The sequence below is a fragment of the Leptonotus elevatus genome, chromosome 2 (genome assembly GCF_054856555.1).
Source record: "Leptonotus elevatus isolate MCC_2025b chromosome 2, RoL_Lele_1.0, whole genome shotgun sequence".
Classification (NCBI taxonomy): domain Eukaryota; kingdom Metazoa; phylum Chordata; class Actinopteri; order Syngnathiformes; family Syngnathidae; genus Leptonotus; species Leptonotus elevatus.
In genome coordinates this window covers 31,843,214-31,856,708 of record NC_141240.1, presented here as the reverse complement: position 1 = coordinate 31,856,708, position 13,495 = coordinate 31,843,214, and the positions used below count along the sequence as shown (strand labels likewise).

Genomic DNA, 13,495 nt, shown 5'->3' with positions numbered 1-13,495 from the left:
TCAGTCCTTTACTAAATGTTATTGCTGTATCTTTTGTTTTGTTTTTACTTTTGTTTTATATCTGTATTTTAAAAGACGATATGCATAGATACTACATGTAAAATTTTTGCATAATGTTTAATATTATTAGTAATGTCCATGCCTGCTCTGCCTTGTGTTGTTTTCAAAGTGGAGCCTACTGAAACAGTGAATGTCATCCGGTGGATGAGTAAAGTATCTATTTCATGGAACGCGTTAATTACACCTCTTTTGATTATTACCTTTTCAAGACATATTTCACTGACTTATATTCCATATAACTAGCATGCGTCCTGAGTAGGCAAACAGCTGTGTGAGCCAGGTGACCTTTTTGGCCCTGTCAACGCACCGTGTGGTTGAGTGAGCGCAACTTTGTTTGCGCGATGAAAGTGAGACACAGATGAATGTACGTGGAATTCTACTTCCTCTTGCAGATGATTAGGGTTGCTGCAGGGGAGATGAGATGCTTTGACTTATCTCTGGCAGCCTGAAGTGAAGCTGCGCTCTCTAATCTGATTGGGCGCGTTCCCCGAATCGAGGGCAATGGCAAAACAAAAGATCACCAATCAGATAGCGGGGCTCCCGCTGAAGTGGCTGGCACGCCATGAATGCTTTGCCCTGTCATGTGCGCTAGTATCTCGCAGCGAGATTCCCCGTGTCGCTTTTATGTGTTAATCGCCGGCGCTCAGTATGGCCATTGTGTCGTCGTCATCGCCGGGGGAGCCAAAGTGCAAAAAAAAAAAAAAAAAAATGGAAGAGTTGAATGTGAGGAGGCGAGGAGTGCCGGCAGTTTCACACAAGCCCCCACCCCCATATCCACAACCCTCCTGGAGGTCCAAGAGTGCAATGTGGCGCTCTGCTACCTCAGACGCTTCCGATTCCAGTTGGTTGGTTAGCAAAGATTTCATTGAGCACCTCTGTGACTTATGTAATAGACTAGCAGTGTCCCAACAACGGCCCAGTAGCCATTTGTGGCCTGCTGTCTTCATTAGCAGGCCAGCATATACTAAAATTAACAACTAACACTGCCTATGTTGTTTTCCTTCATTGTACAACATATCGTACTTTCTAAAATTGGGTGGCTAAAAGAAGAAGAAAAAGCCTGTCTTTTTGCTTTATCGTCTAGCTGATTTTTAAATAGTGTATAAATAAACACTATATAATTGTTTCCCAAGCCTCTACTCACACTGATGGATTGGTTGAGCATTTTAAGTAGATTAAAGTTGAAGAATGCCAGTGGCCCTAAATTGCGTACAGAAATGCGTTGCGTCATTATGTATAACTAATATTAAGGAATGAATGAATATATGAATCAAGCAGAACCTGTAGGTGAGGAGGATAAATGGAATGAACATTGTAAATAGATAGATGTACAGAAAAGTAGGGCTGTAGCTATCAAATATTTTGATATTCGGATATCCTATTGAAAGTATCAAAGTAATACAATACAAATAAAAAAAAATACATTTTTGTTTGGTGAAAGAACAATTATAAATAGACAAGAATATAAGGAATTTCACTGAGCAATAAACAATCTATTGTTTTTAATTTTTTTGATAATCAAATGTATTTCTCCTAAATTTAGACTGTGTGAAGCAGCAAACTGTAATTTCTTCTCTAAAATCATTAGACTAAGTGATGTCAGAACCACTGTAGCAATTTTGCAGTCTAAAACAGCACATTGGAGTAAGCCTGGTTTGTTAAAAATTGATATGTTGGGACTGCATCTACCTTTGAAAAGAAGACTGACGGCTCTTGCTAGCCTATATGGGACACTAGTTTAGCGGTTAATCGCTAGCTACTTGCCGCTAACGCTGCCTGCGTCCATAGGAGCCACTTCTACAGGGACAGACTGGGAACCAAACCTCCATGAGCGGAGTTGTGGAAGGCATTCTCTCACCAGTATGTATTTAATATTAGCCTGCTGCTACTGTTCGCTAAACAGCGCATTGTCAAAGAGCATGCCTGTGTTTTTAATCCAAGCAACAAATGGCAGCTAATTAGCCAGTCCCCCAAAAGATGAAACAACTTACTTATATACACTCCTATTCATAATATAGAAACAAATAGAAATAAAAACAAATACAACAGCATTGAGAATGAATTAGAATAAAATATATTTAAATCTAAGCAAAGAAAGAAATTTAGTTTAAGATGTTGCTTGTTGGTATGTGTTAAGTGAAAAATGTAGTCTAATTAAGCTATGGTAATATTTATACAATTAATGCATTGTGGGAAGTATGATAGTACTATATAATGATGCAAAGAAGACTTATACTGCACAACCAATTTGTACAGTGTATAAAATTGTTGATATGCACAATTTGTATACATAATATTACATACAATTAATAAAAAAGGTTTCAGAAAATGGACAGCAGGTTTTCATTATCAATGCTTCATTAGCTTTAATTTTTCCAGAACATGTGCACTAGACCTTCCGTGTCAACAGGGTGGCGGAGAACTGGCAAAGGGACGGTGGCGTCCAGGCGTGAACAGCGGTGAGGAGCGAACATGTTGTCGGCTGTGTCAAACATCTGACCTGGCCGAAACCCGTGGCGAGTCGCGCAGCTGAACAGGAGGCCGTCTGGGAGAGGGGGATGGCAGGCATGGCTATCTTGGCCACTCGCCGCGTCCCATTGACCAGACAGCTGAACTATTGCAGTGGGAGAGACGGGGAGGGGGTGGGGAGCAGTTTGTGTGTGTCATACATGACACAATTATCACGGGTACAGTTGACCGTTACTTACAGTGGCCCCCTCTTTTGTATCGTTCACCCAATGAGCAGTTGTCAAACAGCCCAAGTGAGGTGGAAATGTGATTTACGGGATTACAACGTAAAGTCCAGTGGATCTTCATTTACTGCAAATGATTAATTTCACACCCAGGTGAAAATCAATATATAAGGACCATATAAAAAAAGTATTAATAAAACAAATGTTATACTTTTACCCCTCCCGCAACGTTTGTTCCCATTAAAGTAAAGTATTTCTTAGTGCCTGTTCTCACTCTTTCGCTGTGAAGTTTTCTTCTTCACACTTTCATTCTTTATTTAACATGTACTTTTCTTTACATTTTTGTTACCGATGTCAATTGAGATATGTTGCCTGGAATCAACACAAAAATGAAGTGAATGAAGAAATGGCAGCTGTCACATAATATCACTTTGAGGAGATGAAAAGACCCTCTCACTCACACTGTTCTCCAACTACGATTCCAATTGTACTTACTTCAATTTATTTGTCACTCCCAGTTGAAGATGATGGTACAACTGACACAAAACAAAAGTGATATAAACAATGTTGCTATCTTAATGATAACATGTCATGCAAAATACCATAGATGGGCTAATGAAAATTAGCATTGATGTTACGGTAATTACAAATTGTCAGTCAACTGCTACTTTAACAGACAGAGCTAGAATACATACAAAAACACTCAGCCATATATTCTCTATATTCTGTGGGAACGAGGCCTATTACGAGAGTTTAGTTGGTGACCTACTCTGCCTCTTCTCCTTCTAGCTCTTCTTCTGTTACGTTGTATATCTTCCATTAAAACTCAGTGCTGGCTGGCCATGCAGCATGTTGTGGCATAACATGGCACTATATTATGCATTGCAAAGAGCCCTGAAAACGAGAAAATCCACAGTACAGTAGGGCTGCAAAATGTAAACCACAATATAGCCTGGGTTCACTAATCACACAATACACGACCTTTGTAAATTCATGCTTTTATGTCTTTAGCATCCACCAAATTGACATGAAAACCTTTATAACGTGAGGCTAAAGGCAAAAGGTAGACGAAAGAAGTTGAGTGTTCAACACGACAGTCACTCAAAAGGTCTGAATTTGATGCTATGGTGCAGATTTGTTCTGTTTGTGTCAGCAGTGGGTGGCCCCGCCCGCCCTGCTCCGGCTCCAGCCAATCGGGCACTGATGTGCAAGGGCAGGAGCAGGAAAAGGACTGCCCTGACAGATGGCAGCATGACCTGAAAGACAAGCCCCCTTGTCAAGCTTCAGCAGCCTGCAGATGACAGGTAGACTATCATAACAAAGCCAGTTTATGACTCTTCCGAGGTGTCATTATGCTAAAAGAAAAACTGAAATTGACAAGCAAATCCTATTAAATAACAACAATTTCTTATAGGTAATGCTGATGATGCAAGAACTGTCAGCAGGTAGGTTAGGCAATCTTTGCATTTCATTCCGTTGATAACAACATTGAATATGAAAATGATGTTTGTTTTGCAGGATTTGGTGTGCTCATTTCCCAACATGGCACTTTGTCGTATTCCAGCCATGTAATCCCGCAGAGCAGGCTGGGCAACCGTACGCGCCGTTCAGATGTGTCCTGCCGCTCTGAGCCCAGTTGTAATCCCGCATTAAACCAGCGTGAGACCTAATTGAAATAATCCCCACCGACCGGTGCCGGCTTCAGCCAGTGCCAGTTTGCGTGATGGGTCCAGTTTAACCCGCCGTGTGACTCTGACCTTTCCCTCACTGCTCGCTGGGACCATCTGAACCCATCCCAGCACGGACATCTGGTCCGATAGCGGGGAGGTCATTTGTTTCGCCTGGCTGGTCCCAGAGGCCTGCGAAAGCCTGTCGGTGTTGCTGGAAATTAGGAGCATTTATTTGGAAATATGCTCCCTAGATGATTTTAGATATTCCTGCAAACATGTCAAACAGAAGAACATCTTGGTGTTCTAGGGCTGAGGAGATGAAAACAGTTATTATTTTAAAAAAAAAGAAGAAAAAAAAAGGGTTCCATTCCAGCCCATTTACGGATGTAAATAATAGCTGCTCTTGTCTATTGCTCTGCATAAACCAAATAAATTCTGCTCAAACACATAAAGTTGAGCTCATAAACTTTTAGGCTAAAATGAGTCAGTGTTATTTGGGCTTTTAAACACATTGAGCATGTTTATACAGCCTCACCTGACTTATTGTGTCTCCGCATCTGCAAACCATACAGAGCTGCTTACACCAGCTAACTGTACAAATGTGTGCGTGTGTATCTTCTAAACAGATAGTGGTCCCCGGTAGCAATAAAGTTTCAGCGTTGGACTTCAGTGGTGGCCAACACGTGAGAGGTGAAGGGGTGGCCATTATGAAGAAAAAATGATGAATTATGAAGAAGAAAAAAGACATCACACGTGTGCGTCGTTCTGCTGTTCTTCTTCTCGCCATTGTTACATGCAATGATTGATCTTATTCAAACACTTTTCAAGGTGTCTTAATTACTTGCAAAGAAGCGCCGCCTTGGCGGGCAGACAACACAAATAAGTTGATTTGCATTTCTGTGTTGTGAGTGTTTTGGCAGCCAGGCGCTAGTCCAGATTGTAACCCCCATTTCTGCCTCCAAGAAGCTGCCTTGGAGGAGCGTCCACGGAGGGATTTGGGATTTAGTGGGAAGGTAAGTGTGACTACAAGCTTTGGCTCGCCATCTGCTCCCCAGCAGAGTGGAGGCCAACCTGTGCAGCCTGCAGCAAAGACCTGGGCCACGCTCGCCAACCTGGCGCCTGTGGCCGCAATGTCCAACAGTCTGCTGATTAGTTGTAAGAAGCACTCCATATGTAGCAAAGTTTGCCGTCTCCCTCCTCTCGCCGAGCCAGTCTGCCGCTCTTCCTCTCTCACCTCCTCGCCGCATTAAATAAATATGGACGTATGGAAGTTTATCTGGAGCCTGGGGGCATCTGGCAGGATGGCGACCTGCCTGCAGCTCCTTCTCACCTCTGACTGGGTTCCCAGCCAGGCACGGAAGGCAAGATGAAGAAAGAACCCTGGCTCTCCTCCTCTTCCTCCCTCCGTGCGCCTGGCAGCATGGCGAGACAGATGACGAGGGCTTGTGGCCGCCTGATCACCCCTGGGTGGCTCGCGTCTCATTCATCTCGTGGCAGCAGGAGGAGGAATGGGAGGAGGAGGAGGCCTGTGTTCCCGAGGAGCAAGAGGAGTGTCGGAGGAGGGAAAACAAGAAACATAAAGCTTGTTATTAAAGCAGCGGCGACGTTTATTAATTATTCATGCTGAATGTGCAGCACTCAGGTGAGCGCTGACAGAACGACTCATTTCACAGCTTAATGACGGCCGGGCGGCTTGAGCATGCGATTAAAGCGCAGAATAAATCACTAATGGAGGCACCAGCTTAAATCCGTCTTCCTTTGTGTTTACTTGCGTGAGTTTTATTGCGCTGCCTTGCTCGGAGGCAAACACCTCGCCGTAAGCTTGCGAGGAACGCAAAATGATGAACAAAGAGTTGATCAGAGGATTCATCCCAATTATTTTCTTCAAGCAGAATCACGTCATCACTTCGCTGTGATCCGATTAGCCCGGTTGGGCACCAGGCGTCTATTTGTCTGCTCGCACAAAAACACTTTGCCATAATAAGAATTGATGCACTTGCAGGAATTTGGAGAAGACCATAAACATGAAGTCAGCTCGGCAGGAAGCCTGAGGCCACACTGCGTTTATTTAATGTGCGCGCATAAATGTCTGTTCTGCCTTTGCCATCGCTCTCAGGCTGACAGAGCGCGAGGAATTCGTTCCTTCGCGCACATCCATATTCTCTCTGCGGGCAGGAAAAACATGTTTGCTTGTTTCTTGTAATCCGTACACACCATCTATTACGTTCTGAACCCATACTAGATGCATGGGGAATATAACCAGTATCGAGTGGTTGTTTCTACCACTGCTAATTATTGGAAGCTAAACTGCACCTTAGAGAAAATAACCAGGTCCTCAAACTGCATTCATACACATAGCGACACACCAGAGCGGCAAGTTTACAGCTTTACATGAAGTAGACACACAATAAACATGAAATTAACTGCTTTTCGCCACCCATTTATCGTGGCTGGAAAGTTTCAGGTGGTATTTTGCCACTGAAGAAAGGTTCCAATGAGGTCATAGATTATTCCCACATCTCGCATGCGCTCTGGTCTCCCACAATTTGGGTTCTAACAAGTAAAGGTCAGCCACGTTAGCCGCCGTACACTCCACAAATTCCAAAAAGGCTCGCCGGTCACGCCGAATGTATTCCCTGCAACATAATTAGCCCCATCAATTCCCTTTTCAACCAAGCTAGCGGCTGTCTCGAAAGTCCCACCCCTTCTCACCTCGATCCCGCTCCCCTCTCCGTTGCTCCGTCACATTGTTGCTCTGCTAAACTTCCCGCCGATGCATAAATTAGTCATCAACATTAGCATTAGCCGGTGCATGGCACTCGGTGCCAACTGCTCTCTGAACGGCCATAAAAGGTCATGTTTTGATGACTGAATGCCACGCAGGCACCTGGCTCCCCTGAGGAGAGATCCCCAGGTGCACGTGAAAGGTTAAAAATTACCTAGCCACCGCTGCTTGTCTCTGGTGAAGGAAATAATTAGGGGGTTTTAGGGAGCGCCAGAATGGCTGCCTGTTAGATGACAGCGTTACCTAATGGTCGTATCTGGGGAAGAGTCAAGCGGCCTGTCATTCTCTTGACAGGACAAATGAGCATAATGGTGGCAGGGAAATGGGCGCCTGTTCTCCCTTTTCCAGCCAGGGAGGTGGGATAAAGTGGGGTGGGTGAAATGGCAGTGCCTGAGCAGAATAACACTAGGATGTTAACCTTTTACATAAATCTCTGAACACGTGTAAGAGGGTTGTTTAAAGTGAATCTCCATGCTCTCTAGCCCTGTGGCTCTTCTATGCTGATATTCTGCGCTCGGTTTGTCAACAATGTTTATTCACCGCTCTGCTCTCTGCTCCTCTATCAGTGTTAAGACTTGTACTAGTCAAACTTTAAGATGCACTTGCACCCTCTCCATATCCTGGTCACCACCTCCCCTCAGATAGGCACTATCAAACCATGCACACAGAAACCACGGCAGACACTATCTCACGAAGGTGAGTACACCCCTCAATTTAATATATCTTTTCGTGGCACAACCCTGAAGAAATAACACTTTGACACAGTCAAAAGCAGTCAGTGTAGAACTTATACAACAGTATGCTTCCCTTAAAATAAAAATACAAATACAGCCATTAATAGCTAAACCCCAGGCAACAAAAGTGAGTACAACCCTAAGTGAAAATGTGCTATTTGAGCACAGTTACAGTATACGGCACACCTGACTATTAGCCGCGCTAGCAAAATTTGGGAAATACTCGAGTTTGTTACACATATAAGCCGCACCCGACTGTAAGCTGCAGGTGTTTTAATGTTACCTCACCGGGTTCCCGCTACTTTCTTTTCCATAATGAGGGTGAAAAGTTTTTGGGTGTGATTATTGATAATAAACAGTGTTGGAAATCACGAAACAGAAATCGGCAAAATCAGTGGCTGTTCTTTATAAAGTCAAGGATTTTCTAAATAAGAAAGGCCTCCACATATTGTATTTTTCACTTATTTTACCTCACATGTCATATTGTGCTGAAATTTGGGGCAATGTGTATAAAAAAAATATATAGACCCAATTGTTAAATTACAGAAAAAAACAATTAGAATAATAAATAAGGTTGGTTACAGGGAATCAACTAATCAGTTATTCATAGGATCAGGTATCTTAAAATGTTTGGATATTGTGTACTTAATAATGGAAACACTTTTTCATGTAGTAAATAATAGTGTACATCTTTGTATTAAAAAACCCCAACTAAGAATAGAAATGAAGGGGGTTTAGTTATGTATGAAATACCAAACCAATTCCCAAAAAGTTGGGACACTATATGTCACGGGGGTAGTGGTGGTTGCGGTCCCAAACGCAGGGAAGCAGGGCAAAGAGGCAGAAGTGATGTAAAAAAAAAAAAAAATTAAAAGGGGAATTTAATTATACAAAACAAAAGCGAACTCCAAATGGCAATGAAACAAAACAAGGCAAAAAACTGGCTGCATGACGGGAGGAAAACGACAATGAATCGACAAAGACAGAGGGGAGACAGGAGACTAAATACACACACTAACGACACAACAAGACACACCTGGGTCAAGACATAAGTGGCTGAGGGCACTGATTGGTTGACATGAGGAAGGGCAGGATTACACTTAACAAGACCAAGGGAGACGCACAAGGAAAAACAGAACCCAAACATGACACTATACAAATTGTGAATAAAAACTGAATGCAATTATGTGGAAGTGCCACATTTTAATATTTTATTCAGAATAGAACATAGAGAACAGGTCAAAAGTTTAAACTGAGAAAATTTATAATTTGAAGGGAAAACTATGTTGATTAAAAATGTCATGGTGTCAACAAATCTAAAAAAAAAAGTTGGGGCAAGGCCATTTTCACCACAGTGAGACATCCCCTCTTCTTCTAAAAACAGTCTGCAAACGTCTGGGGATCGAGGAGACACGTTTCTCAAGTTTAGAAATAGGAATGCTGTCCCATTCTTGTCTAGCACGTGTCTCTCTAACTGTTCAACTGTCTCGGGCTTTCTTTGTTGCACCTTTCTCTTTATGATGCGCCAAATGTGCTCTATAAGTGAAAGAAGTGGACTGCAGGCTGGCCATTTCAATACCCGGATCCTTTTCCTACACAGCCATGATGTTGTAATTGGTGCTCCATGTCGTGTTGAGAAATGCAAGATCTTCTCTGAAAGTGATGATGCCTGGATCGGAGCATATGTTGTTCTCCAATCTGAATATACCTTTCTGCATTGACGATGCCTTTCCAGATGTGGAAGCCGCCCATGCCACACGCATTCATGCAACCCTATACCATCACAGATGCAGGCTTATAAACTGAGTGCTGATAACAACTCGGGTTGTCCTTGTCAACATGATATAGCGCCCCAGTTTTCCACAAAGAACTTTGAATCGTGATTTGTCTGACCACAAAACAGGTTTCCACTTTGCTACACTCCATTTTAAATAACCCCTGGCCCGGAGAAACGCCTGCGCTTCTTGGCCTGCTTCAGAAATGGCTTCTTCTTTGTACTGTAGAGTTTCATTTGGCAACGGCGGCTGGCATGGTGGATTGTGTTCACCCACAATGTTTTCTGGAAGTATTGCTGAGCCCTTTCTGTGATTTCCCTTACAGTAAGCATCCCTGTTTGCGGTGCAGTGCTGTTTAAGGGGAAAATGAAAAATCAATTTCATTCATTCAAAAATTTGTTTTGCTCTGCCTGCTTCCTTAATCTGATGGATAAGCCGCACCTTTGTATTATCCGCAGGCTCAAATGCAAGTGAAAAAAGTAGCGGCTTATAGTCCAGAAATTACTGTCGTTTGTTTCCCTCCCCAGTGTCATGTGACTCGTTAGTGTTACAATGTCTCAGGTGTGAATAGGGGGGCAGGTGTGTTCAATTTGGTATTTTAGCTCGCACACTCTCTCATACTGCTTACCGAACGTTCAACATGGCACCTCATGGCAAAGAACTAAAGATCTGTTACTACATAAAAACTGGCTGGCGGCCAGTACAGGGTGTACTCTTCCTCTTACCCAAGGACAGTTGGTATAGGCCCTAGTAAGGATAAGCAGTTCGAAGAATTAATAAATTACAGGATACATCATATACTCTTTCCAAAACAACAATTAGGGTCACTGCACATCAGCTTCATCAGCTTTTAATTAGTTACAAATAAGCATCCTGTTTTATTCAAATTATTTAAGCTTCACATTAGAGATATATCTTACTGTATATATAAACATTAAGTCTTACTCTATTAGTATGCTATAATTAACACTGGTCGAAACGGGGGTTGCTAGCTCACAATTAAGACAGCTTTGCTGACTTTGACACGTGTGCGGCTCACTTTTCAATCAGTCAGACAGAGCTCAAGTTATGTAAATTGAATGTTCCTGTTTTAAAGACTTGATGGGAGCTCAGGTGAATCCCGCCAGCTCTTCATAGCTCTGATTAGCCTCCAAGGCTTTCTCAATGGCTCTGAGGTGCTGTTTGACTCCACTAACCCCCCCTAGCCCATCTTCTTCCTCACATCCTGTTAATGACAGAGGGGTCATTAACACAACAAACTAAACTGAGCTGCCCTGTATAAATAATACGCTCACACGAATGCAAAACGGCTCAGCTGACACCGTGTCTGTGGCACCTCCAACATCTGTTTATGAGCATTTTGCCTAATGATATCATCCGATATCATTAACAGTGGCAGCGTGCGCCGCAGCAGCAGGTGCAGCTGTTTACGTCCCCCCCACACTACAACGCACACACTCAAAGACTTGCAGTCTCTTGCTAGCCTTTCCTCCTTCCACCCCGCCACTCGCCAAACCACTAATTAGGACAATTTTCCCTTACAAAAAGGGTCCCCTATGATTTCAATTGTATATCACCTGTAATTGTAGTTTTTAACCAGTGCCTGATTTCATACATTTTGCGGCCATGAGCACACCAGCAGCTGCATAGGTTTGTTTTTAGACAGCAATGAGGCAGCTCTGCTCGGCCTTGGAATGTGTTTTTGTGGCTGGTGGATCTTGAAGAGCCACCGATTTGTGTTTCCTGTTTGTTTGGATGCGGACAATAAGAAAAAAAAATGACTGAAATGACTATAACTGGCTGCAACAACTAACGGAAGGCTGTGCTCACAGTCCTCGTAGGTTCTCTGGTGGCTGATTGGATTGTGCGCTGCAGTAATTAGTCAGATGGTGGAATCCAGTGTTGTGCCACACAGACCGTTGTGTCGCATTTGCACGGTACCCAAAGCCGTTGTATTATTTATAGATCCTAAACAAACACCGGAAAGAAGGTGGACCAGCTAAGCGTCAACGTTCGGATTTGAACCTGACAAATAGACACATAAACTGAGTCAAAGTCTTTGCGAGTGTAGTGGTTGACATGGTTGTCTTTCACACATTGTGGAAACCATTCAAACTCAATGACGGTGACAATCTGAGTGTGAATGGGTTTAAGTTATCAAACAAAATGCCTTGATAAACTTGGCAATCATTTTTTCCATTGATGACAGCGTTGTGTCCAGGCCCTGAAGTGGCAAAGCAATCCCATTTCATAATGCCTCTTCCGTCATACTTAAGAGTTTGGATGAGGTTTTGATAGTGTGCTGAAGCTTTTCTTTTAGTCCTCCCTACATAGCATTGTGTGTTCCTCTCTCCCCCAAAAACTCAACTTTGGTTTCATTAGTTCACGCAATTATGCGCAGTGGAAAATCCAGGGTCCCTTTATGCAAACTACTAACATGTAGCAATGTTTTGTTTTGGATGTTTTAACATTGTGGCTTCTTCTGTGGTGTCTTCATGTGACATCCATTGTTGTTTAATGTTTTACTTATCACATATTTGTCAACAGAGATGTACAGAACTGTAGAGATTTCTGGAAGACTCTACAGTATAGATGACACTCTAGAACCAAGTTATGTAGAAACACAACTTCATTCAAATGGTACACATACTTTTTCTTGCAACTATGTGTAAGTCAATGATACAACAACAGAAGATCTGTAAGTCCTCCACAGCCTTACTTTATTAAAAGGGACACAGAAGCATTGGGTTTCTCACAATAATCGTACATGTCCAGATTGTTCATTGGTGCGGTGCCACACTGCGGATTGTTTCAACACACACACACAAAAGATCTTATATACTGTATATGAACATGATTAAATGTATGTGAACAATCCTCCTCCTTGCAGCTGCGTTCTTAATGTTGATTACACAAGACACAAAAGGGGCGGGGTGGGATGGTTGGATGTAAGCATCCTTCCTCCTCCACTATGATCCGGTAGCAGGGCAAATCCTTCATGCGGAGACTGAGAGGGAACGGCTGACCTGAGGTCTTCAATGACCAGTGGATCAATGGTTGGGGGTCCAGGAAGGGCTCCAGCCCCAGGCCCTCTTGGCCTCTTCTTTCCTGCATGCATCTCGGCAAGTGGCGCATCGCAGGACGGCAGAGAGACAGCAGCCGAGGGACAACTGGCGTACAAGCCGAGCGCAAATCAAAAATTAAAACCGCTGCATGCTTGAGATGCTCGAGAGCTGTCGAGCGAAATGTAGACGGAAGCCCTCTGGGCTGAGATGATCTTTATCTTATGTGATATCTTGTTGGGAGGCGTTAAACTGCATCTCTCGTCCAGTAGCAAAACAAAAGTATCCAAAAACTTAGAAGAACAGAGTATTTCTCATGTGGACTCACCTTATTAATCTGTCCTGTTTATGTCATATATATATATATATATATATATATATATATATATATATATATATATATATATATATATGGGGGGGGGGGTGCGTGCGCGCGCGTGTGTGTGTGTGTGTGTGTGTGTGTGTGTGTGTGTGTGTGTGTGTGTGTGTGTGTGTGTGTGTGTGTGTGTGTGTGTGTGTGTGTGTGTGTGTGTGTGTGTGTGTGTGTGTGTGTGTGTGTGTGTGTGTGTGTGTGTGTGTGTACCAAAAGATTTTGGAAGTGCTGATGTAGCAGTCGACCAGGAAGCGGGATTTTGCCGCTGATTAGACTGCATCTCGAACTTTGCTCATTTCAAGAAGGAGGATGAGAGCAGAGAAATGCTTACGTCTCGGATACT

At 43.1% G+C, this 13,495-nt stretch overlaps 1 long non-coding RNA gene across 1 annotated transcript; it reads left to right on the top strand.

Moving 5' to 3' along the window:
• The first annotated feature begins 4,001 nt into the window (after window positions 1-4,001).
• LOC147179628 (uncharacterized) lies at window positions 4,002-5,130 on the top strand. Its single transcript, XR_015094239.1, has 3 exons — window positions 4,002-4,057; window positions 4,168-4,198; window positions 4,272-5,130. It is a non-coding gene; the product is annotated as an uncharacterized LOC147179628 (long non-coding RNA).
• Window positions 5,131-13,495: the final 8,365 nt, after the last annotated feature.